General features: G+C 42.0%; 1 protein-coding gene across 5 annotated transcripts in view; it reads right to left on the reverse strand.

Annotated features, from left to right (window-relative positions):
- The window catches only part of fynb (FYN proto-oncogene, Src family tyrosine kinase b), a 90,660-nt gene extending 63,118 nt beyond the window's left edge, over window positions 1–27,542 (reverse strand). Inside the window, exons 1-4 of one of the 5 annotated variants that reach the window (XM_020614102.1) lie at window positions 27,373–27,541; window positions 21,460–21,501; window positions 19,913–19,976; window positions 4,552–4,620 (exon numbers count right to left, since the gene is read on the reverse strand). The gene's annotated coding sequence lies outside the window, so the exon portion shown is untranslated. Of the gene's footprint in view, window positions 1–4,551; window positions 4,621–19,912; window positions 19,977–21,410; window positions 21,502–27,372 lie in introns of all 5 variants that reach the window. The other 4 variants (XM_020614101.1, XM_020614103.1, XM_020614104.1 and 1 more) reach the window with 4 other exon arrangements.
- Window positions 27,543–27,807: the final 265 nt, after the last annotated feature.

Raw genomic sequence — 27,807 nt, forward strand, 5'->3', positions numbered from 1 at the left:
CCACCCTGCAACAAGCTTGCTGAGCCTGTTCCATTGCAGGGCTGCAAAACGCACAGATGTGCTGTGGAAACTGGAGCACACATAATAAAGAAGATATCAGCACAGCAATGACTGAGCCTGAATAATGAATACACTTCTGAATGTCAGATGCTCAGCTGACTCCAGTTTGCTAGAAGAAATCCCTCGTTCAACTTGTTTCCACTAAACCATTGAGGAAAAAAAAAACACTCCTCTCCATTTATAGAAAAAAAAACACTCCTCTCCATTTATAAAAAAAAAAACACTCCTCTCCATTTATAGCTGTTTGTCCATTGCTCTGCTGGAGTTTTCACAATGTATCTTCTTTATCAGCAGGTGGAGTTCAGACTGTTGTCAAAAAGAGGACAGACTAACCAGGCCAGACATGCACATATCGCTGGCTTCAAAACAGGTCACAGAACAAGTAAAGTTAACAAATGGCTGCAGTGTAGAACAGGCTGTTTCTGACCAGGGCTGTACTTCACAGAGACTAAAAATATGATGAGGCCTGGCTGCCAGCTGTTTGGCAGAAACAGGGTTTGCATTTCAACTTTTCTTACGTAAAGATGGGTGACAAATGATGGGGAAAAACCAGCACATGTCGTAAACAAATTCTTACTACTTAAACCAGAAGCCTTCAGAACACCTTTAGTACTCTCTGTCACAAATGCTCAGCATGTTTTAATAATTTAATAATTTGCATCATTTTCATTAAACCACTCACTGAGCCCTTGTGAGCCAAAGGAATCTTAAAGGAGACATATTATGCTAAAGTCACTTTTAGAGCATTTTCTGACATTCATATGGGTCTCTGTAGAGACACAGAACACGAGAAAAGCGCAGTCCCTGCCTGTTTTGCTTTTCCCACATTTGTAAAAACCCCTGCTCGAGCATGCTGTTTGGATTTTTCTCTCTTTATGACCTCATATGAAATGGCGTAGCTGTTCATTTCATAGATCCTCCACCCACTCAGATCCGTTTTGGTGCTACTGGTCCGCCATTGTGATTTTCGCAAACCATTTGCACAAACCTACAAGGTCCCTCAGATCTTCAAATCAGTTTCCTTTAGAGGTTCCTATGGCCAGATACATATAAACGTTGGGGTGACCATGCTTTTACTTTGTTTTTACCAACTTTCCATTGTATTTACAACAATTACAGTACATGCAATCTTTATAAATTTGTGAAAGGAGATGGTACATGTGAGCCTGGCAATCTGTGATGACTGCTGCCGGTTATTTATTTATTTAAATACAAATTGTTGATATTTGATAACTGGTTACACAAACAATTAGCTTACTCAGCTGGTTTGGTTTGGAGATCTGTTTGGTTTTTACTAAATATTGTATGTGAATACATGTAACTAGTAGCCTAATGGAAAACATACAGTAAGTAGCCCTCAGCCACTTTCTTTATATCAGAGTAGCTCTCTGAGTAAAAAAGGTTTGACACCTATGGTGTAGTCACCATTATCATGTCATAAAGCAAGCTTTTGCATGTTTGGAAATTTTACAGGGAACATATTTCAATAATTTCACTCCTATACAGTGTCATTAGTGTCACTGAAGCACAGGCGAGCCAGTAATATCAAACTATCAAATTCAGTTTAACTGCACTGCTCTGGTCTTGGCTTTGACTTGGTCTCAACCCCTTAAAGTCTTGGTCTTGTCTCGGTCTTGATACGCTTTGGTTTCGGTCTTGACTTGGTCTCTGTTTAGGTGGTCTTGACTACAACAGTACCTCCAGTTGAGGCAGACGTGTCAGTTTGGTAACATGAGACCACACACTGTTTAATGGAAGTAAAGCCTCAAGGAAACAAAGCTTCAGAACAGACCACTAAGACTAAAAATCTTCCTTGCATAATTTGAGAAATTAATCTAAATTAGAGTACATCATGCTCCCATCCCAATGTCAGCTCTGCTCTATAATACTCAGTGCACGGTGCTACAGAGCCCTTCTGTTTCATCTTCACAAGCATTCTCCTCATTTTGTAAAGTAATAAAAATGGAACTCCATGTCCTTGGAACCAGGTACACTGTGGACCTGTGAAAACCTATTGTATTGCTCTAGCTCTGTCCCTTTGCTGAGGAAGCAAAGAACACACTGCTGCTAGCTGTCAGTAACTAATCTGACATCAGCACCACTGTGTTCCACTTTAATCCAAGCAGGGACCTGACACACTCATTCATATTAGGAATTAACTGAAACATCCTTCATCTGCTGCAATTTTAGCCTGGAAATATGCTGCATGGGATAAGGTGGAAAAACATACATGTTAGAGGATTATGGGGTGTACTGGCTGACCTCACATTAACCCTGATGGCAATGTATGGACCAGTTTTACTGCGGCACTGCGGATTAAAGATGGCAGCACCTACAACATAGAGCTGGGTCTGGTCATACATTGTAAAGATATAAAGGAAAACAACTTTAGCTTTTAGCTGATTGAATCTGCTGTAACACAAACAATCTACCCGCTCCAGTGATAAAAGACGCACAAGGTGGCTTTTATGAGGGAACTGTACACATGCTGTGTAGTATACAATACACACCACAGGTATGTGTATGCACTTGGGACAGCAGGTCAGCCTCTGGAAAACAACCTCAACTAGTGGTGGCCATCTGGTGGGTATCTGTGAGTGGTTTAATGAATATACAGTGCCTTGCAAAAGTATTCGGCCCCCTTGAACTTTGCGACCTTTTGCCACATTTCAGGCTTCAAACATAAAGATATAAAACTGTAATTTTTTGTGAAGAATCAACAACAAGTGGGACACAATCATGAAGTGGAATGAAATTTATTGGATATTTCAAACTTTTTTAACAAATAAAAAACTGAAAAATTGGGCGTGCAAAATTATTCAGCCCCCTTAAGTTAATACTTTGTAGCGCCACCTTTTGCTGCGATTACAGCTGTAAGTCGCTTGGGGTATGTCTATCAGTTTTGCACATCGAGAGACTGAAATTTTTGCCCATTCCTCCTTGCAAAACAGCTTGAGCTCAGTGAGGTTGGATGGAGAGCGTTTGTGAACAGCAGTTTTCAGTTCTTTCCACAGATTCTTGATTGGATTCAGGTCTGGACTTTGACTTGGCCATTCTAACACCTGGATATGTTTATTTGTGAACCATTCCATTGTAGATTTTGCTTTATGTTTTGGATCATTGTCTTGTTGGAAGACAAATCTCCGTCCCAGTCTCAGGTCTTTTGCAGACTCCATCAGGTTTCCTTCCAGAATGGTCCTGTATTTGGCTCCATCCCTCTTCCCATCAATTTTAACCATCTTCCCTGTCCCTGCTGAAGAAAAGCAGGCCCAAACCATGATGCTGCCACCACCATGTTTGACAGTGGGGATGGTGTGTTCAGGGTGATGAGCTGTGTTGCTTTTACGCCAAACATAACGTTTTGCATTGTTGCCAAAAAGTTTGATTTTGGTTTCATCTGACCAGAGCACCTTCTTCCACATGTTTGGTGTGTCTCCCAGGTGGCTTGTGGCAAACTTTAAACGACACTTTTTATGGATATCTTTAAGAAATGGCTTTCTTCTTGCACCTCTTCCATAAAGGCCAGATTTGTGCAGTATATGACTGATTGTTGTCCTATGGACAGAGTCTCCCACCTCCGCTGTAGATCTCTGCAGTTCATCCAGAGTGATCATGGGCCTCTTGGCTGCATCTCTGATCAGTCTTCTCCTTGTATGAGCTGAAAGTTTAGAGGGACGGCCAGGTCTTGGTAGATTTGCAGTGGTCTGATACTCCTTCCATTTCAATATTATTGCTTGCACAGTGCTCCTTGGGATGTTTAAAGCTTGGGAAATCTTTTTGTATCCAAATCCGGCGTTAAACTTCTCCACAACAGTATCTCGGACCTGCCTGGTGTGTTCCTGGTGTGTTCCTTGTTCTTCATGATGCTCTTTGCGCTTTAAACGGACCTCTGAGACTATCACAGTGCAGGTGCATTTATACGGAGACTTGATTACACACAGGTGGGTTCTATTTATCATCATTAGTCATTTAGGTCAACATTGGATCATTCAGAGATCCTCACTGAACTTCTGGAGAGAGTTTGCTGCACTGAAAGTAAAGGGGCTGAATAATTTTGCACGCCCAATTTTTCAGTTTTTTATTTGTTAAAAAAGTTTGAAATATCCAATAAATTTCGTTCCACTTCATGATTGTGTCCCACTTGTTGTTGATTCTTCACAAAAAAATTACAGTTTTATATCTTTATGTTTGAAGTCTGAAATGTGGCAAAAGGTCGCAAAGTTCAAGGGGGCCGAATACTTTCGCAAGGCACTGTATGTCTGGGCTTGCACTGCTCTCTTTATGACCCAACTGCATTTAAATAAAAGCAAAATCCTCCAGAATGTGTTATTTTACTGTGCATCCATCTGCTGTCATGATCTACATGAGCTTCTTTTCATATGGTGATGCGCATACATGTGAGGAACCACACCTGAGCTCATCTACGAGTTGTTGTGTGAGTCTACAAATGTGTGTCAGAGTGTGACTCCAGTGGAGGGTGAAGAATCATACCTCTGGTTTTCAGCGTATCAGGACCTTTACTTCCTCCACATTGCTTTCTGCGCCACCAAAACAGAGGCCCTGCAGGTACACAGAGATGCTCAGTTATTCAATGTCCCATTCAATGAAACATGAATATCAACTGCATGCCACCGTATTTCATGCTTCTTTGTGAAACTGGGTCTTGCAAAGGTTTCCCAGAATGCTTTGGGATGATGCCAGGGGAGTGTCAAACTTGTATTAATGCAGCTTTTTTGACCTATTATTATGGTGATAAAACATGAAACACTGTGATGAAAGACAAAGACAAGGTCAATAAAAAAAGATGGTGGTGTGAACGAAAGCAGTGGCCCCTCTCTCTCCGAGTTGTGTGCCTAAAAAAGTGTGTTATAGTGCATGTTTGCATTTGTCGTGTTTATGTTCTGGTGTGCGTAGTTCAACGTCTACGTTGCGCTCAAGATACAGTTGCCACTGCCTTATGGATAAAGGGAAGTCAAAACATTTCAATTTGGACCAGGAAGTCACAGAGGAACTTCGAGGCCTGGGGCTTCTCCGCCGGATTCCTACATCACCGGGCACACTGGCTACATCACTCCCTGAGAGGAGGTGCCGAAAAAAGTGTGAACAGGAGCATAAGCGGGGCAAGCGTGGAGGCATCCAGGTTAGGCTAGCAGCTTGTCCACACAGACCCACGATACCATCCCTCATTATGGCCAATGTACGCTCACTGGACAACAAAATTGACCACATACAGCTACTGAGATCTGTCCAGCATGATGTGAGGGACTGCTGTGTTTTCATTTTTATAGAGCCATGTCTAAACGACAACATCCCGGACTCCACTATCCAGCTAGATGGGCTAACATGCCACTGAGCTGACCGAGTCCTTGTGGAAGGAGGTAAGACTCGTGGAGGGGGAGTTTGTGTTGACATCAGCAATGCTTGGTGTCGGGATGCTGCTGTTGTTCATAAACATTGTTCTCCATTGGTGGAGTTTATTATCATCAAGTGCCGGCCTTTCTATCTATTTAGGGAGCACGCAGTAATTCTGTTGACTGTAGGGTACATGCCTCCCACCAACTGAACTCAGGCCATCAGTGAACAACAGACAGCACACCCAGACGGATTCCTCATCACAGCTGGGGACTTTTAATCATGTGGATTTAAAGGTTTTATTGCCCAAACTGCACCAACATGTAGACTTTCCAATGAGAGGAGGCAACCTGTGCTGACCTTGTGTACACTACATGCAAGGGAGCATACAAGGCCTCCCTCCTCCCCCACCTGGGTCTCTCTGGTCACATCACCATCATGCTGAGACCTGCATACAGACCCAGAGTGAGAGCCATCATCGTCCGATCTATCGGCCTGTAGCACTGACTTCAATTATTATGAAGTGCTTCGAGCGGCTGGTCATGCAGAACGTCAAGTCCATCCTTCCTCCCTCTCATGATCCATTTAGTTTGCATACAGGTCAAACAGGTCCATAGAGGATGCCATTTCTGCTGTTCTCCATCCAGCCCTCACCCACCTAGATTCAAAGAACTCTTATGTGCGAATGCTGTTCCTAGACTTCAGTTCAGCATTCAACACAATCATTCCCCAGCAGCTTATACAAAAACTTGGACACTTGGGACTTTCTAACAAGGAGGCCACAAAATGTGCGAGTCGGCAGCAACATCTCAAAGACCATCATGCTGAGCACAGGGGCTCTGCAGGGGTGTGTGCTCAGCCCATTCATTACCCTTCACGCTGCTGACCCATGACTGTGTGCCAACCTACAGCACCAACCACATTGTCAAGTTTGCGGATGACACGACTGTAGTTGGCCTCATTACCAACAATGATGAGGCCAATTACAGGAGTGAGGTGTGCCAACTGGTCCAGTGGTGTAAGGACAAAAACCTCTTCCTCAATGTGAGGAAGAATAAAGAGACTGTTGTGGACTTCAGGAGAAAACCTCAAAAGCATCCCCCACTGACCATTGTGTTATATAAATTTTTCTGCAATATTTCATGGATTTACTTGAATGATCATGATCTCCTGGCTGAGCGCGTTCATATGAGGTTGCCTGACATCCACCTCTGCCATTTTAAAAATGGGATTTTTTTCAACTGCACACAGTTTTGTGGATATTTAACCTAAATATCCCGTGTCATTTGGCAGTGGTCTTTTCATTTCAAGAAGCATGTTATTAAAATGAGGCTGTGCTTTACAGGCAAGAAGTATAACCTGCAATACATCCATTATGGCAAAACAAACCCATTCAGGAGTTAAAACATAAAAGGTGATTCCATTCTGCTTGCAGTTTTACCATTCAGCTGATGCTTTAAAGAAAGCCTTTCCTAACTCCTACAGCGTGACAGAACAAGTCCACTATACAATCTCAAAACCGCGAGGAAAGAAGTGCAGGGAACAAAAGTGCAGAACACATAAAGGACATCTCTGATGTTCTACATGGCAACTTTCATTCACAGTGCAAGAGAAACTGCCACCAGTGTGGATAAACTTTAGAGTAGCTGCCAGCTCGTTGACCGACAGCACATTTACACAGTGGAGTCCTTGTGTGGCAGGAGGGCCAGGAGTTAACTGCATGGCGCTCACCCCAACTGCTTTTTATTTATAAAAGATGCGCTCTTTGCTGCCAAATATTAGAACCCATTAGCTCCTGATTTGACTCAGGCCTGCTAATCTAATTTAATCTGTCACCATGGTGTCACTGATTGCTGGAGTGTAGCGACAGTGATGCTGCAAGTGTATGTGGCTTCGCTGATGTGATGCAACAGCAGACACCCACATGGAACACTGCTGCTGCTGGTGTGTGTGTGTGTGTGTGTGGTGGTCGGGTGTCCAATGCATGAACGTTTCCTGTTATTTGTTGTACTGGGACTCCACAGATGCAATGGTTCATTTGATCAAAGTAAGCTGATTGTATCTGTACAATTTCACTACCTGTGAAGCAGACGATGGTGGAAAAAATAGTAAAAGTTGAGATTTTTGTGCAGCTTTTTATTTGTAACAGTCAGAGTGTTGCTGAAGATGTTATCAGTCAGTGTCATGGTGCCACAGTCATCTGCCTGACCATACACACAGCCTATTTTTAAAAACACTTTCCCAATTTAAAATCCCCCATTATAAAAGCTGACTTGCAGAGATGAGAATGTAGACAGTGAGTGGCGGAGTGTGTATGCTGCTAGAAATGAAGCAAAGTGCGGACCGCTCTGGCACTTTCTACATGCCTAGGCTGTCTGTTTATGCATAAATGGCAAATAAAAATCTTGAATCCTTGAATCTTGGACTTTTGTCTTTTAATATGTAGGACAGAGCAAAAGAGACAAAGCAGAAGAGAAAAAAATGAGAAAGAGTTAAAAAAAAAAGATAATGAGGACAACAGGTTGAGAAGAGATCTAGGTTGACACACTTCCTTTCCCCTTAACTCTGTGGTTATTTTCTCACACGCACAGCAAAGGACTTCATACATCAATACGCTCTGTTCTTATCAAGTCAGAAAGTACATTTTAAAATAACTGTTAGTAAAGCAGGATGTGAGTTAATTACCAGTAGCGTTCAAATGTTCGGTCAGACAGAAAATAGCTTTTTCAGTAGATTGTTTCAGGCTGTTTGATGCCATCTATGTAGAAGAACTGTGACAGTGTCCCAAAATACTCCAGCTGAGCTCAGCGTGTGAATGAAACAGTCTTCTTTACCAGCAGAAAGCTGCCATTTGGCTGTCCCACATGTCTGTGTCCACTCTATGGACTGTTCCTCTCCCACACGCTCATCGTGTTGGCCCAGGTAGTCATGGCGACGAGCCCCCAGCAGGCTTTTCTCTTGGACCTGGAGGGAGCACTGACGCTCTGTTTTCACCAGCAGCCCACTCCAATAAAACGTAATGGCAGTGGGCTGCGGGGGAAAACCATGCAGTTTTATACACAGGACTGTCACATGACCAGCTGAGCACAACGGGCTTACTCTTCCGGGTGCTGCCGGGACAGATGAGAGGGCCGCTGACCTGGCCAGACCCAAGAGAGTCCATACAGAAGGGACCGGACTTGATGTGCTGAGCTCCTTCTGGGGGACAGTGGGCAGGAAGGCAGGCATACCAGGGATCAAGTAGAAAAATCTGCCCTTGTGCAGATTTTTGATTCTCTGCACAGAGTTAAAGAGTACTTCATTGACTTAGTTCTGCAACTTTTCATAAATCTTAGGGACTTGTGAGAAAATTATTTTTTTTAATTGGCCAAAGATGAAGCATCAGAGTCTGAAATATCCACAGTATTACTTGACATTATGGGTCAAGCTCTAAAAGTAATAAATTTCCCATAATGCAAGGGAGCTCTAATTCTAAAGTATTAGTGTTATACAGGCGGCACAGTGGTTAGCGCTGTCACCTCATAGCAAGAAGGTTCTGGGTTTGAGCCCCAGCCGACCCAATGCCTTTCTGTGTGGAGTCTGCATGTTCTCCCTGTGCCTGCATGGGTTCTCTCTGGCTTCCTCCCACAGTCCAAAGGCATGCAGCTAAATTGCCCATAGGAGTGAGTGTGGGTGTGTATGGTTGTTTGTCTCTAAGTGTGATAGACTGGTGACCTGTCCAGGGTGTCCAGGCTGTCTGCCTCTCACCCAATGTCAGCTGGGATTGGCTTCAGCCTCCCTGTGACCCTATTCAGGAATAAGTGGTATAGATAATGGATGGATAGTGTTATACAGTATGTCCATGCTTCATATGTCTTTCCAGGTGCTTTCAAATTCATACACAGAAAAAAAGACGAGAGATTTGAGCAAACCAGCGTCTCCTCCTTGTATTCACTTTCCTTCTGTCCTTTCCTTGCTACATCCAAGTAGGAGCCAGGCAGGAAACCTCGCTGAACAGGTCTCTTATATTCTTTGGTGACCAGGGCCAAGCTGGTGTTGTCCCTGCTGTGAAATGAAATCAAGTCTCTGGTGATGGTGGGCAACTACTTTTGCTCTGTGCTGTGTTCAGACATGCCATGCTATGTGCAGTTTAACATAAAGCTTGCCACCGGCCACCCACTTCTGGTTCATTTCAGGATTAGCCTCTGAAGACTAAGTAGGGCACTTTGCCATTTCAATAACAGCTGCATTTGCAAAGCTTACTGCTGCAGGCTACAGCCTTTATACGGATTTAGAGCAACGCTGCAGACTGTGGGGTAGTTCAGCAGTGATATTGTCTTGTGTTTTTGCTGAACCACAAATTAAATCCTGAATGTTTGATCGTCGGTTCCCATGAGCACCAACAGATGTGATCTGATTGACAGGTCAGTAGTGCCAGTGGGCTGCCCTCACTGAGAGGCTGACTGACAGACGCAACTGAGGAGTGGATTAATATAGACAACAACATAAACAGCACATTGGGCCTCCTGAAATTAATCTGCATCTCCACTACATGAGAGAGGGATCTGCCAGGAGACTTCAGCATTATGGAGAAAGGAAAAAATGAGGGTGTTTTTTCAGAGTGTGGTGAACACGTCAGAGGTACTGATGAGCTTTTGTATTTGTAAGATGTTCACAAGTGATATTATTCCCACAGGAGCCACTCTGAACATTATAAAGTTTGGGTAACTCCCAAGTGATTAGCACTGAGCAATGTGTATAAAACCTACCACACTATATGTAATGTCACACTGTGGTAGCAATATAGAACATCATATACTACATTTTGTATATCATTTCTATTATGTATCTAAAAATAATATTTGAAACACTCAAATGTAAATGCTTGTGTTTAACTAGGTCTCCAGTGAAATCAATAGTTTAAAAAAATCATGGTATATTCTCACAGTGATTCAAAAATCATATTAAAATAAAAATGTGAGACAAAGCATAAGCATAACTTTATTCCAGCTCAATGGCCCCCAATGTGCACAACATAAAACCAAAATAAATACACAATATATACAAGCTAAAAAATCACAAGTTAGAAGAGCAATACAGACTAGCTGTTCATCATTGTAATAGCCCGGGGAAAGAAACTATCTCTGTGTCTGGTTGTCTGTGACCTGTAGCGCTGTCCAGAGGGGAGGAGTTCAAAGAGTTTATATCCAGGGTGAGAGGGGTCTGCTGAAATCCTCTCTGCCCTCTTTCTGACCCGTAGGGTGTACAGTTCCTCCATGGAGGGCAGGCTGGTACCGATGATTTTCTCTGCAGTTCTGACTGTCCACTGGAGTCTGTTTCTGTCCTGTGTTCAGCTCCAGGTTGTTACAACCACACCACAGGGCCAGCTGTTCAACCTCCCATCTGTAGGCAGACTTGTGACTGTCTTGAATGAGGCCAATGACTGTTGTGTCATCTGCAAACTTCATGATTTTTACAGAAGGATCTCCTGAGGTGCAGTCATTAGTATAGAAGGAGAACAACAGCGGGGAGAGCACGCATCCCTGGGGGGCGCCTATGCTGATGGTCCGGGTGCTTGATGTGATTTTCCCCAGCCTCACCTGCTGCTTCCTGTCGGTCAGAAAGCTGGTGATCCACTGACAGGTGGGGGCAGGCACAGTGAGCTGGGTAAGTTTGGAGTAGAGGATGTCTGGGATGATGGTGTTGAATGCCGAACTGAAGTCCACAAATAAGAGCCAAGCATAGGTCCCTGGTGAGTCAAGGTGTTGAAGGGTGTGTTGCAGTGCCATGTTGACTGCATCATCCACTGATGTGTTTGTTCGGTAAGCAAACTGCAGGGAATCCAGACGGGGATCTGTGATTGCCTTCAGGTGGGTCAATACCAGTCTACAGATGTCAGGGTGACAGGTCTGTATTCATTCAGTTCCCTGATCTGTTGAAGATCTGCGTGAAGATGGGAGCCAACTGGTCAGCACAGACTTCCAGACAGGAGGGGGTCACATTATCTGGGCCTGGTGCCTTACTCTTCTTTGGCATGACGGAGCCGTTTGAGCTTCACTGTGAATCAAGGTTTATTGTTATTTGTTATTGTATGTGCAGAGAGTCTTAATGGGCACACATGTCCTCACGAAAACTGATATATGATGTCACCATGTCAGTATACTCCTCCACTGTAGCTGCAGCCTCAAAAACCCCCTAGTCTGTACAGCCAAAGCAGGCCTGTAGCTTTGACTTTGCCTCTTCAGTCCATCTCACTATTTTGACCACAGGCTTTGCAGCTTTGAGTTTCTGCCTATAAGTGGGAATGAGGTGGATCATGTAGTGGCCTGAAAGCCCAAGAGCTGCAAGTGGAACAGAGCGGTAGGCGTCCTTGATTGCAATGGTCCTGTGTATTTTTGTCCCCGGTGGGACAACTAACATGTTGTCTGTATTTGAGCAATTCATGAGTAAGGTTTGCTCTGTTAAAATCACCTAAAATAATAAGCAGGGAATCTGGGTGTTTCTCTTCCATAATTATTATCTGGTTGGCTAGGAGTTGCAATACATTTCTAACACAGGCCTGTGGAGAACCAACCAGGATAAACGAGGAAACTTCTTGAGAATTGATCGATTGATGAGCAGCAGTTCATCCATTTTGTTAGCAAGGGAACAGAGATTAGCTAGATGTATTGCTGGGAGTGGCGTCTGGTATGCCCGCCATCATAGCCTTACGAGGGTGCTGGCCCTTCTCCCCCTCCAGCATCTCCTCTACTTCCCAATAACAGCTGATGCTCCGCCAGCTAAAATGTTCAAACAGCTTCTACCAGCGATAAAAGCCGGGGAGAAAATGTCCAGACTGAGCTGACAGATGTTCAAAAGTTCATCCCTCATGAAAGTAATCTGGCAGGATTACAGAAAACCGACATGAAAAACAAAACACACAAAATCACATGGGAGCACACGCCTGAGGCAGCCCTGATCGGTGCCATTTTATTTTTACCCACCCAATGAAGGTTAAAACTAGCTTCTGCTTAAAGCAGTTCTGTTTACTGATTTTTGATAATGACATAGAAATGACAGACTTGAAAAAACTGATCATTTATACGAGGAAGGGCTGTGCGCCTTACATACATGAGCAGAGAGGAAAATGCTTATTAATGATATGTGTGCAACAGAATCAACCAGTAATGGAGACTGCAAGAGCAGTTCATCAAACCAGCAGAAAACAAGCCTGCAGAACTCTCTGAAGCCCGTTTACTCTATAAACTATGTGTATGTTTACAGTCCATGCATGTAATGCTAACAGTTCAAACTCAAAGTTTCAAGTTTGAACTTTGCAGTCTTTTGCAGCCACCATTTGGAGATGGCCCACAGTGGCACTGCAGCTCAAGGCAATTCCGCTTCAGATTCACTAGATTCATCTTTTAACCATGGGAGCAGTCACTCAGAGCAAATTCACAGGTTTTCTGCCATTATTTCTCCCTTTAGAGGATAAAAAAATTTAGATCAATTGGGTACTGATAACTTACATTTTTCAGCAGCAAATGTGTAAAATTGTAAAACCTAATCCAGATTCTAAATGATTGTCTCCAACCCCAATATTCAAAATAGCCTCAGTGGGGACACCATCTTTGGCTTTGGCAGTTATTTACCATGTGACAGAGCATCCTGAAGTAAAAGCCCTGTGATTCTGCCAACATGGGTTTATCCCTTGGTGATGTCACAGCCATTTAATAAGGTCAGGTGAAGGCCCAGGTCTGGCGTGCCCGCACACTGCCACAGCCACGATGAGCAACCATCTCCTTTGTCAGCATCTTGCAGCTGCATCAGCAATGCAGAGAAATGACGCTGCACAGTCAAACAGAGAGCAGAGCATAACACAGAGGGCAGACAGGCAGCAGGGTTCAGGAGATTGTATGCTGCAGTGGAAAGTGGCCATAACAGAAGCTCCTGGCAAAGACTCTGACACAAAATTACTATCTGAGACAAAAAAAAGTAGCTGCTGAAGGTAGGGCATAAAAAAAAACAAAAAAAACCCCCGCTCCTCCACTGTGCTCTGAGAGGAAATCTGTGTGCACCAAGCAAGATCATGCAGAATGGCCACACTGAATTTCATAGGAACTATAAAGCATAATAGCCTTTTTGCAATGCAGATTTTCTAACAGTATCAACCATGTCGAGCACAGACTGGCTTTGTTCAGCCAGAACACAGCCCCTGCTGTTCACACGTGACATTAGACACAGCTGGAAAATTGACAGCAAGTTAATTATATATGAAAACTCTCCAGGCTATTAATATATATATATAGAAAGCATTTTTGTTTTCCATCCAAAATGCAAACACTTGTCACCAGCCTGCCTGCCACCACACTAAACATATAATTAATAAATCATAAGGAATAGTGAGATATAATGTCCGCCCCACCAGTCGTTTCAGCGAGAAAAACCACGCCCACATGACTGCTGCTTGTGTCTGGCAGGCAGAAAGCCTTAGGATGCTCAAGTGTTCACTGGCAAGGCACTGTGCTTTTAAAGGTACAGGCTGACCTGATTCCAAATATCACATGACATTTTGAGCAGGAATCCTCTTTACATGCATATAGAGATCCTCAGTTAAATGTCACGGACACAAATCCAGCGTATTCTTCTATTTGTCAGCAGAAAGGAGGAGGCCTAACTCATAGCATTTCACCATGTTGTACAGTGCCTTGCGAAAGTATTCAGCCCCCTTGAACTTTGCGACCTTTTGCCACATTTCAGACTTCAAACATAAAGATATAAAACTGTAATTTTTTGTGAAGAATCAACAACAAGTGGGACACAATCATGAAGTGGAACGAAATTTATTGGATATTTCAAACTTTTTTAACAAATAAAAAACTGAAAAATTGGGCGTGCAAAATTATTCAAATCCACATAAGGGATGACGGCAACATTCATAGATCCTGGAATGCACAATGAGGGGCAATGTTCATTCCTATTACAGAGGCCCACTGAAATTTTTTTGAGGAAAAGCTGTGTTAGACTGCATATTGTTTATAGTAAAGTATTTTTATATACAAATATAAAAATGAAAATGTTTCTGGAGTGGGACTTTAATTAATTATAGAAGTTGTGCAGAAGCTGCCCATAGCTCTACACAGTGATCCATGTGTGTACTGTATGTGTTTCTATGCTGCTCCAAATGAGTCTGTTCTGGTTCAACTTGTCTTATTAAATGAGCTTAAAAATAAAGTGACACCTTAGTTATAAAACACTGAGCAGGCTGTAACACACAAGAGTGTGTTGACTGCTGCTTGTGTCTGGCAGGCAGAAAGCCTTAGGATGCTCAAGTGTTCACTGGCAAGGCACTGTGCTTTTAAAGGTACAGGCTGACCTGATTCCAAATATCACATGACATTTTGAGCAGGAATCCTCTTTACATGCATATAGAGATCCTCAGTTAAATGTCACGGACACAAATCCAGCGTATTCTTCTATTTGTCAGCAGAAAGGAGGAGGCCTAACTCATAGCATTTCACCATGTTGTACTGTATGTAGTTTGTCAACCTAAGAGCATTGTCAGGCTTTCTCTTCAACTATAAGATGTCCCACTCAGTCATCTTACTCACAATCCTGTAATAAGGTTAGGAGCTTTCGTAAAGAGCGATAACTTGTTGTTCCACACTCATGTTTTTGCAATTACTGTAAATAACGTGTACTTTACATTACTGTCAGATTTTGTTTAATCCACGCTTCAGTGCCCTGTTCCACCAACTTCAGCTAAGTTTCTGTAGCCTACAGTATAAAGATTGACTGTTTGGGTTCTAAACTGTCCTAAAGCCAACAATGATTCAAACCACTAATTTCCAAGTAATAATACAAATGGAGGAAGCCTCTTACAGGAAGCTGCCACTGCCATTCCACTGCTTCTGCAGCAGTATAAACTTCCAGGTAGGGTGGTGGCTGCTAGAATTAAAAGCTCTCTGCTCGATTCATTGAGTGGTAGGGTTTTAAATATAGACCAGGTGCTTCAGTGCACTATTGAACTCTTGAATAAAGGCTAAATGGACTTGATAGCTAAATGAAATTGGAGAGATTAACAAAAAGAGTGAGGGAGATAAAAATCTGGGAAACATTGAGCAGGATATGAGAGAACACTAGGCTTGCTGGTGCTTTCGTGCCTTGTCTGCGCTCCAGATGTAAATGAGCAACTGTGATTCTTTTCAAAGGAAATGAAGCCGCGCTTGATGCCCAGTAACTCACTTTCTACATTTGGAGCAAATGCACACATAAGCAAAACACAAAGATGAGCTGTGGTGGGTGGAAGTGGCAGGCTGATAAAGGGGTGGGTGTGATGTGATCAGATAGGATCTGTATTATTCAAGCTCCTTGAACGAAGACAAACAACTCCTGCCAACTGATTTCCTTTGAAGAAACACCCCTAAGTTGGACATCTCCACAGGCCCCTTTTTGACAAGCTTTCACGCAAGTGTATCACTCTCACACATCATTTCCTTCCATGGTATCGCTGCAACAATGACCTGGTGGCATACACCTGGCTCACAAGCCCCCCCCCTTTAAATTAAACTGATGGATCATGTAAAACATTTTTAAAAATGTGACAGAAAAACCTCTGGGTTTTTAATTAGCAGAGTGAAAACAAAAGTAGGAGTTGTGATAGGGAGCTACTGGACGGACTGTGGGCACTCAGAGGCAATCACTCTCACATGTCAGTGTGCGACCCCACTGGCCCCGTCATAGCCTGCATTCATCAGTGGTTCAACATTTACTCATGTGTAACAATAACTTCACTTGAGCCTGTGAGTACATCACGGCTCAGCCACCAACTGCAGGGGAAAACAAGACATGCAGAGACAGAGAAGAGAATCAGAATCAGCTTTATTGGCCAGGTGTGTCGGACACACGAGGAATTTGGCTCTGGTACATCGGCTCTCAATGTGTATGTACATATCCCCATGCAAGGGGCAAGTAAACAGTAAACCAGCGTAAGGCTGTGTAAGATAACAAAAATAATAAGCAGTATTAACAAGCAACAAACAGTGCAAACAATGCAAAATAAACAGGCAGTAAACAATGCAGACAAACAAAGGTATTGCTCATTGTGAAATGAGATAAATAGGAATAAAAACAAAGTACTTAAAACTAGAGACCTGTACGAGTCTGTATAATCTGTACAATGTAAATATACACAGGTATTTCGCTGAGGGTTATTGTCCAGTCATACTGTCATTGGTTAAGTGTTCATCAGAGCAATGGCCTGAGGGAAGAAACTGTCCCTGTGCCTGGTTGTCTTGGTGCACAGTGACCTGTAATGCTGTCCCTTGAACCCTTCCTTGAGTTAATGACCTCAAAAAAGCTCATTAGAGTCAGGTGTTAGCATACCTGGAGTCTTGTTAAGAAAATGAGTGCACAGTGACCTGTAACGCCGTCCAGAGAGGAGGAATTCCAACGGTATTGTGTCCCGGGTGTGAGGGGTTTGCAGTGATCCTCTCTGCCCTCCTTTTGACCCGTGAGGTGTACAGGTCCTCCATGGAGGGCAGGCTTGTTCCAATGACCTTTTCTGCAGTCCTGACTGTCCACTGAAGTCTGTACTTGTCCTGTTTAGTTCCTGAGCCAAACCAGACAGTGATAGAGACACATTTCAGCCCTCTGCACTAGAAGAGTAACACAAAAGACAGCATTGTTGTGGTGTCTTTCTGACCTCAGCAGTTCTGGCATGACACTGAAAGCAGTGGCTCACTGTACTCCCAATCCGAAACACGGCAAGCTCCATGTGATGACATAACCTCCTGAACCAGACTCTCTGCTCAGGAGATGGTTCCTTCTTCAACTTTTGTTAATCAGATTTTGGTGGAGGGGCTACATTTAATCTACCGGGTTTAATACTATAAGCAGTAGACACATTTTTACAAACCTCATTTCCAGAAAAGTTGGGACATCTGTTATTTAAATGACAAAAGTACAAAGAAAGGGATTTCAATGTTTTCACTGACCAACTTAATTGCATTTTGTAAATAAAAACAAATTTAGAATCGAATACCTGCAACACACACAAAAAAAGTTGTGACAGAGGCAAAACAAGACTGAAATGTTTATATAAACATTCCAGGAACACCATTCTGGAAGATTCCAAAATTAGTAGGTTAACTGGTAACAAGTGAGAGGATCATCACTGGGCATAAAAGGAGCATCTACCAAAGGCTCAGTCCTTGCAATCAAGGATGGCTCATGGCTTAACACTTGGCAGTCAGCTCAGAAAGAATATTTCTCAATGCAATATTACACCATCTACAGTACATAATATTATGTGAAGAGACAGGGAGTCTGGAGAAACCTCTGTGCTTAAAGGCCAAAGACAAAAAAACCACTGTTGATTGTGTGTGACCTTCGAGCCCTCAGGAGGCACTGCACGAGAAACCGTCACGCTACCCTTGTCCATGTAGCCACACGGGCTCTGGAGGACTTTGAAAAACCACTGTCACTTAACACAGTCCACCGCCACATCCAAAGCAATTCTGCAAACTCTATTATGCCATGCATTAATTCTGTGCTGAAACACAACAAAGTTTTCTGGGCCCAAGCTCATTTCAGATGGAATGTAAGACAGCTGAAACGTGTTCTGTGGTCAGACAAGTCCACATTTTAGCTTGTTTTCGAGAAAAACAGATGTTGGGTTTTCCAGGCCAAAGATGAAAAAGACCATCCATATTGTTATCAGCAAAAGGTGCAACAGCTAGCATCTGTGATGGTACGGGAGTGCATCAGTGCCCATGGCATGGGTGACGTGCTTACAGTGGCAAGAAAAAGTATGTGAACCTTTTGGAATTTCATGGTTTTCTGCATTAATTTGTCATAAAATGTGATCTAATCTTCATATAAGTCAAGAGTACTGTGAAATAATAACAACACACAAAAAATTCTGATCTTCCATGTCTTTTTTTGAGAACCATAAAAACTCCATAGTGCTAGTGGAATGTGAACCCTTGAGTTAATGACCTCAAAAAAGCTCATTAGAGTCAGGTGTTAGCATACCTGGAGTCTTGTTAAGAAAATGAGTTTGGAGGTGTGGACTAGAGCTACTCTGATAAAAACCACTCAAACCTTTTGAGTTTGCTCTGCACAAGAAGAATATGCTTATGTTCACCATGCCTCACCAAAAAGAGCTTTCAGAAGGTCTATGATCAGGAACTGTTGATTTACATAAAGCTGGAAAGGGTTACAAAATGATGTCAAAGACTTCAAAAATTCACCAGTCTACAGTTAGGCAAATGATCTACAAATGAAGACACTTTGGGACTGTGGCTACTCTACCAAGAAGTGGGCACCCAGTCAAAATGACCCCAAGAGCACAACAAAGACTCAAAGAGATAAAGAAACAACCTTGAGTGACAGCCAAAGATTTGAAGGCGTCATTGGAACTAGCTAACATCTGTGTTCATGAGTCTACAGTACATAAAACATTGAACAAGCAGGGTGTCTATGGCAGGACACCATGAAGGAAGCTGCTGCTTACTAAAAAGAACGCTTCTGCACGCCCGAAGTTTGTGAAAGAGCACATTGACACTCCACAGCGGTATTAGCAAAATGTTTTGTGGATTGATGAAACTAAGCCTGGCCAGCTTGCAATCATTGAGGGGAAGATGAATTCCCAAGCGTATCAAAAAATTCTTCAGGATAGGATGTGAGAATGTCTGTATGTCAGCTGAAACTCTGTAGAAGTTGGGTGATGCAACAGTACAATGACCCATAACACTGGAGCAGGTCCACAACAAAATCCACCTTTTGGAGTGGCCAAGTCAGTGCCCAGACCTCAACCCAAAGAGATGCTATGGAATGACTTGAATAGAGCCATACACGAGAGATGTCCAAAGAATATGACAGAGCTAAAGCAGTTCAGTCAGGAAAAACTGGCTAAAATTCCTCCTGAATGATGTGCAGGTCTGATCCACAGCTACAGGAAGCGCCTGGTTGAGGTTATTGCTGCCAAGGAGTGGGTCAACCAGTTATTAATTCCAAGGGTTCACTTACTTTTTGCACTACCATTTTAATTGTTGAATGGGATCAGAATTGTGTGTTATTATTTTAGGTACATTATATTTGTCAATACTCAACTTAAATGAAGATCAGGTCACATTTTATGACAAATTAATGAAGAAAACAGCTGAATACAGCTCTGCCACTGACAGCACTGCAACAAAAAATTCTCGTGTCCCAAAAACATTTTCTCCATGCACCAAAATGATAAAAAAGGCATTTGTAAGACTGCAGACAGGACACCTCAAAATATACACAAGGTCAGCTATTGCTCTTTGTATTGTGAATTTTGAATCCATGGAGGTTTAATATTTGTGAAACGTATCCCGAGCTTAAAAAACTAATGCACATGTACTGTGGGCCCAAAAATGGGGGACACAAACCCGAACGAGAACATTTTTTTGGGCACATGGACCAGATGAGCAACCTTTACTTAAGTGACGGGCTGCCATGTTTCAGTCCAAAATCCATGTTACCTTAATACATGAGGTCAACCTATGCTCACCTGGCTCAACACGATAAAAGCAGGCTGAACTGAGCTGATGAAAAAAGGCCATAAGCTTCCAGCTCTATGAGAAAAAGCAAACATCAACAGATTATGATTAAAAGCTCTGGGAAAAATCAAGTAAGTAGATATTTAGGTTTTTATTGTCCCACAGTGATGCATTTGTCTGTGCATCCTTATTAATGTTGTTCATTCAGTTGGATATTTGCACCTTACTGTACATTTGTTCTCTGCAATGATTATAGGTATAGTGAGAGCTAATGGCAACCAAAGTCAAACTCTGTATGCATCAACATCCTTGGCTAAGTTCAAATTGGCTGAAACACTGTAACCACAAAATCCTGAGTAGTGCTAAAAGGATTTGACTATTATAGTGATGCAGCTAACAACTGTTTCAATTATCAATTCATTTTTTAATTTCTCTCAATTAATAAATTCATTATTTGGTCTATCAAATTACAGAAAATATTGATGTCATAATTTTTCATTGCTCAAGTAAAAAAACAATGCTTGTTTTGTCTGACCACCAAACCCAGACATGTTCAGTTTACAATTATAGAAGATTAAAGAAACCAGCAGATATTGATATTTGATGAGCCTGAATCACTTTCTGGGTTATTTGGCAGCTGTAAAACATGCTTTAACCAGGCTATTTGACCTATTCCCTAAAGAATACAGTGAGATAAGATCTAAAAAGCTACAAAGAAAACCTTTGAACTTAGACAATTTTGTTCTGCAATCTGTTCGTAAAGGTTAAGACTGAACTTACAAACAAACTTGACAGCACTCAGAAAGTTCCACTTACCCCAAGGGCAACTCAGTTTCCCCATAATGCCATAAAAGTAGTGCTGGGCAACGATTAAAATCCTTAATCACGTTAACTGCATGATTTTTCTGAGTTAACTGCGATTAACTGCATTGATATGAGCAGCATTCAATAATGAATTCATAAGTAGTGTATTGTGCACTTGTATTTTAAAAGTACTACTATATGAACAAAAGCGCAATAACATTTGGTTTGCAAACACTTTAAACAAATAAGGTACTTTTTAACAGAATCATTCCCTTTACACAGTAGCAGAAAATGTCAAACAATGTAATCAAGCTCATATCAAGGCACATCAATCAAGGCTCATACGTGCCGTCATTCATTGTGATCCTAATAACGTTCCTCAGACCAACATCTTCCACAGTACTAATTGGCCTGCAGTTTGTAGCTATCCACTTAGCTATGGCATTTGTTAGCTTGTCTTGCTTTTGTTTATCTATACTTCTCCCACACGCTACATCGAGTAGTCTGCCGAACCCTCCCTCCGCTATTTGTTTGGGTGGGTGATTTGCTGGCATTAACGGTGTGTATTGCATTTAAGTGATACTTCTGACTCGAAGTACTCCGGGGATAACAAAATTCAGCTTTGCACTGGCTACAAATAACTTTGTTCTATCAACTCTGCCGTGTGGAAGAGATTTAAATTGAAAAAGTCCAAGAGTCCTTTACCTTTCTCAATTTTTCTGTCCCTGGAAGTTACACAGTGTTGCCAACTCACCCTCCTCTTTTATCCGGGCTCAACGGCAGCAGTTGATAGCTCCTGTGAATGCGAAAATACCATAACCTTAGATTTCTTGGGATTTAAGACCAACTTCAGCGACTGCAGGCGAAACTGAACAATGTCAAATGCATGTTGTAAGCATTTTGCCGCCTGGGCAAGTGTAGAAGAACAACAATAAATTACTGTATCATCCGCATAAAAGTGATACATAGCATTTGTAAGATTGTCGCACACATTGTTAATATAAATAGAAAATAAAATTGGTCCAAGGACCGAGCCTTGCGGCACCCCTTTTAATATTTCTAAAAAAGACGAGGAAGAACCTCCCAATTGGACAGCTTGCCTCCTATTTGAAAGATAATTCCTAAACCAAGGGATCGCTCCCTCTGACAAACCAATCCTTAACAACGAGTTAATCAGTAATACATGATCAACAGTATCAAAAGCCTCAGAGAGGTCAATAAATAAAGCTACACAGTGTTTTTTACAATCCAATGCCTGTAACACATCATTTAAAAATTTTAATGTGGCAGTAACAGTACTGTGCTGTTTTCTAAAACCAGATTGAAATGGGGACAATATGTGATTTGATTCTAAAAACCCCTTAAGTTGGTCACTCACTATTTTTTCTAGGATTTTCGCTAAAACACACAGTTTAGAAATTGGCCTATAATTATTAACTTCCGATGGATCACCTTCCTTTAAAAGGGGAAGAACAAAAGCTGATTTCCAAATCACTGGAATTTCGTTACTACTAAGACTTAAATTAAAAACATAAGACAGTGGTTCAGCTATATAGTCTGCAGCCAATTTTAAGAAAAAAGGATCCAGTCCATCAGTCCCAGCTGCTTTGCTAGTATCCAAATTGCTTAATGCACTATGATCCTCAGAAATAGGCACAGAAGTAAAAGACGAGTTCATAGTAGATTTTACAGTCCTCCAAAACATCTTAGGATCATTTATACTCTTTGATATTTCAGCAAGATAAAATTCAGACTTTGACCTCCTTACCAAGAGTGTACATTTATTTCGTAGCTGTCTAAAACGAAGCCAATCTCCTTCTGTTCCACTCTTTCTGGCCTGAGCCCAGGCAATATCTCTTTCCTTAAGGAGGTTACCAATTTCCAACGAAAACCAAGGATTATCACGCCCCTTCACTCTAAAAGAGCGGAACGGCGCATGCTTATCTATCAATCTTAAAAACTCTTCATAAAAATACTGCCACGCTAATTCTACTGAATCAATAAGGGAAATTCTATACCACGGAAAAGAGGACAAATCACGTACAAAGGCCTGTTCATTAAAACGCTTAAAATCTCGTTTAACTAACTAACTATTGATTGCTCTCGTACCATGGGTTATATGGGTTTTGCCACAAGGTATGTGAGTTATGCAACGCTGACAGTTCCTGTGCGTTGCCAATAGACATACGTGGTGTTCTTTTTGTTTGTGGCTGCTGTACGTATCTGACGGTGATCTTCCCAGCCATGGGTACCTGACAGCTAGCGCTACACCTGCCATACCTGGAGTTCTTTGTTTTATGCTACTCATCTGCTGTCCTTCTGTCTTCTTCTCTGCTCGTCCTGGTCTCCTCGACCATCTCCACCCTGTCCCTGGTTCAGTATTATTCATTGACTCTCTTATGTTGTTACTTTGTGTTCTTTTTCCAGTAAACCACCATTTTTCCACTTGTACCTGGGTCAGCACACTTGACTCCAACCCCAGTTCTCCCTCACCCTCCTGGTGAGGGGGACTCAACCATAACAGAACTAATCAAATAAAACGAGCTCAAAGAACGTGTATCGCGTTACTACTGTTGTGTCATCCGCGTTCTGCGGAAAAGCGGAAGTGCGCCGACCCGTTTTCCGGTTTGGTCACGTGACGTTCCGCATAACCCCTATTAATTTCTACTAAATGGTATAAAACGAGTGGGGGAGCCCAAACAAGTAAGAAACCGAAAACATTCCATGCAGAATGGGAAGAGGACTTTTTTTTCGTGATGACATACTCGAAGTGCGTTTGCTTGATCTACCAATCTACCATCACTATTCCAAAGAAGGGAAATGTGGAGCGGCATTTTCGGACTGTTTATAAAAACGACACTCATTCATACATATATTTTGTGTGTGCGCGCGCGTGTGTAGGTCGATCATTTTGACACTGTCATTTGAAAAGTAGCTCGCAAAGCGAAAAAGTGTGGGCACGAGACTGGCTTCTCTCCTGTATGATTTCACAAGTCTCTTCACACCTTATAACTTCACATAAACTATGCATGAGCTTCTAATGTCTAACTGAAGGGGTGTGTGACCTATGCTATTTTGACTCTCTCTGCACTGCACCGCACCGTAATGTGACACATCATCCAGCAAAGTGACTGCATTGACCAATCCTGTACGGGGACGATCAGAACATGGGCGCCCACGAGAAGAAGACTTGTTTACTTTGTTAGCATTAGCATTCACTGCTATTCACTGTCAAATTTGTCACCATCTGGTGCATTGAAAGCTGAAACCGATCCAACCCGCACGGTGTCGTTTTGCTGGAGCCTCCTGCGGTGCCAGTGCTGGCTACGGTGTATGCAGTCCTACATAGAAATTAATGGAGAGGGCTGCGTTTTTCACATCTTTGAAACTCAGTCAGAAGCTCATGCATACTGTAGTTCATGCACAGTTCTAAGCTCTAAGGAGACCTCATACAGGAAAGAAGCCAGTCATTTGACTTTATGGTAAAACCTTTTATAGTGCTTTTATATTGTTGTCTTTTATTGCATATGAGAATTCAAACTCATGAAGTAGAACTCAAGTCACTGTCATTACAAAATGATTAGTTAAAACATTTCAAAATTAACCTGCATTGCTTTGTATTTTGCGACTTTCAGTTGAATAAAAGAATATTTTTCCAGTCATATATTTTGTCATAAGTATTCTTAAAAATGGCATTAAAATATAATCTCATCTCGTTCTCGTGAAGCCAATATTGTGTATTGCCTCGTGTCGTGAGCTAAGTGTATTCTCACACCCCTAGTACACAAACCTTCTGGGAGCATTGCCATTGTTTGAGTACTGACTTCTAAAAGACATGGGGGTGATTAGTTTCATTATCAGTTAATTTATTGATATTTTTTTAAATTATGGTTAAGATTATAAAAAATGTCAAAAATACAGAAAAATCTATCTTGAAATTCTTTGTGTTGTCCAAACCCTTCAGTATATCATCACACCCCCACTAAAGTCCCATTTCCACCAGAGGCACTTTCCCTGGGGGAGTAGGAATCGTTTTCAGAATGTAGTTCCTCGATCTGAGTTTCCACTGGAGGAGCCAGGGCCTAAATTTGGTTCCAGAGTGTAGTTCCACCCTGCAAAAACAGTACATAGTCAGGGGGTAGTACTTTCTGAAAGTCCAAGAACTATTGAGGCGAGGGCTGAATGTCGCTGATTGGTCAAATAAATTGGTCAAATCTTCCTGTGCTCCAGCCCTGCTGTATAAATGCAATTCACAATGTTCTTGAGGCTCTTTTGCGCAGGGACAATTATGGGACTTTAGTTCCCAGAAATAAAAAGAGTCAGGAACTTTATGGTGAAAACCGACCTCAACTGAGTCTGAGTGGTTCCTGCTTTATTGCCTAATTGAATTTGTGAAATCAAATTACCTTGTGGCAAACTTGAAGCCAGGTAGAGTTGGCCATTGCATGGAGGATGGGAGAAATACAGGGCTAATGGGCCCACATGCTCATTTTTGTCCTGGGGTCGCTACTAAATTGTTTTGTCCATATCCAGTAATAAAACAAAAGTGATAAGCCCATGACATCAAACAACAGATTACATAGTAAAGTTGTTCAAGTTTATAGGGACTATTCATCAAACATACAAGACTCACTTGTTAGCGGACACCACATGCACACACTTCTTCTAATACATTAGAGTCGCTGTTTTCTCCTCTGTGTGATAACCTGCCTGATCAAGGCTCTCCTGCCAGCACAAAGTATCCATCTGACAAGTCGGTGACGGGGTGAACTGTGATACAAACACAGCTCTTTGGCAGAGTTTCATCACAAGAAGACAAGCTGTTTAAAACTGTCTAAATTGGCCAATAAGCTTGATACAACTGACTTTCATCAGTGATATCGCATACGCCTCAACCACTGGCACAGAGAATTAAAAAGCAGCATCCCTTAACTCATAACTTGTTCCGACAAGAGCAGGGGGGTTTTCTGCAAAAAGCCACAAGTCAGAAAAGAACATGTGCAATACAGAATTCCACTGCAAAAATCCCATCTTTAGCACTTCAGTAAGGAATCTTATTTAGCCTGAACTCAGCAGTCACAACAGCACATGGTTGTAGAAGCAGCAGCTTTGTCTTCTTGGTGTGGAAATCTTACACTTAGTGGAGTCAGCGAGCTGTCTACCAGCTACCAGCACCACTCAAAAATCAAGGAAGCTGGATTTCTGGATATAGGAATGACATGTTTTTTACAACAAAAGGAAATCACCTGCAGTTTTCACTTCAGTGCCAACTAAAATACAATACTGTCTGTCACATGGTGTAAATAGAAGCTGCTTGATTAAGAAACACTACTTGAGGAGGTAACTTGAGACTTAAAAGAGAAACTGTTGGGCACCTAATGGCAGCGACTGACAATATAATTAATTATGCTAATTTTACAAACAATGTGTGGAACAAATGGCTGTGGTTCAGACTGATAGGCTAAAGGAATGGGTGGAAGGATTGTTATAAAAGGAAACAAAAGTGTTGACAATTTTTAAAACCAACTGCTAAATCAAAGGAGCACAGAAACATCCCTTACACGATAAAGGCTGGCATCTCAGGAAGTAGGAAAGTATATATTCTTATTACAAGGCAGGATTGTTACTGTATGCAAGGTAGAATTTTATTGATCCCACAGAGGGGAAATTCCAGTGTTCCAGCAGCAGCAAGGGACAAAACAACATGACACCATAGAATAAACACCATACACATAGCTTGAGAAAACAAGATCCAGGTACCTAGAAACCAAACAAAAATAATAGTTTGTAAGAGACAATCAAGAACAAGTTTGTCCCTGAGACACAAGTCAAAAGGATACCTAGGAACAACACAAAAAAAGAATAGTATTGAGGAATCAAGAAAAACAACCAGGAAATCAAGAACAATCGAATATTACTCTCACAATTAATCCCACAATGGGGGAAAGAAACCTGTATTTCAGCCAGTATGTGAAACATAACTTGAAAAAATATTGGGAGTACAAAAGAAACACCACAGAGAGATACAACAGGTTGGGTAGACAGTCCAGACGTGATGCCACTCACGTGGAGAAATGCAACCTGGTCTTCAAAAAGATACCTGAGCAATGTGTTTCCCCTACGGTATGCACGAGCCTAGAAGCATCCTAGATAAGAGAGCCACTGTGAATCATACGAGGCTGTGTCCTTCATCTGACTCCACTAAGCATCAACAGAAGATACTGAAATGATGATGATGACGACGATGATGCGAACCGACACAACCGAGCGCAGAGGATCAAAAACCTATACATGAAGATGCAGTGAACACTAAAATCCCCCTGTGTAATAACAAACACGGCGTATTAGTCTTTTTTTGCCAGTGACCGTGGATAACCTACTTGTCTAATTAGCTTCTTCATTCCAGTTACACAGGCTCGTTATATGCTGGTGCATATATTTCACTGGATACACACACAGTATCCCATTAAAACAGCCGACGCCTAACTCAGACATCCCTTCCATAAACAGAAGGCGTACAGGGGATGTAGCTAGCTAACAGGCTAAGAACGTTTACGTTCAAGCAATGTCAATAACAATAATACCTGGAAAAATCAAAGTAATTCATTCCGCTTCAGATACAGAAGCGAGCTGAGCGATAAGTAAAATGGAAAACAGTGTTTCTTACCAGTTCAAATGCGTCTAATAATCCTCAGCACTATAGTCCATTGCCGTTATAATTAGATAATATGACAGTAATAAAGACTATGTTGTTGTGGTGGCCCTGATGTCGCCGTGCTGCCCGTCGTAGCCGCTGAGTGTGATGGCGTTAGCTCTGTAGGGCCACAATGAAACGGTTGATGCCTTCAGGAGCTGTAGGAAATGTTAAAACATTAAAGGAGGTAGCACACGCCATAAAACAACAAAAGGGTATGGACTACGTAAAATGATGTAACGAATAGGACCTGGAAAAGTTGTAGATTTTTGTAGTCAATACATGTAGTTAGCTGTTTATTTATTATAATTAAAATTAAAATAATAAACCAACATTTCAAATTGCTGCGCTCTTTAGGGCAAGCGAAAGAAGCATAACGGGACCGGCCCATTGACTGACAGGAAGCTC

This window comes from Monopterus albus, unplaced genomic scaffold (genome assembly GCF_001952655.1).
Source record: "Monopterus albus unplaced genomic scaffold, M_albus_1.0 scaffold142.1, whole genome shotgun sequence".
NCBI classification, from domain to species: Eukaryota; Metazoa; Chordata; class Actinopteri; order Synbranchiformes; family Synbranchidae; genus Monopterus; species Monopterus albus.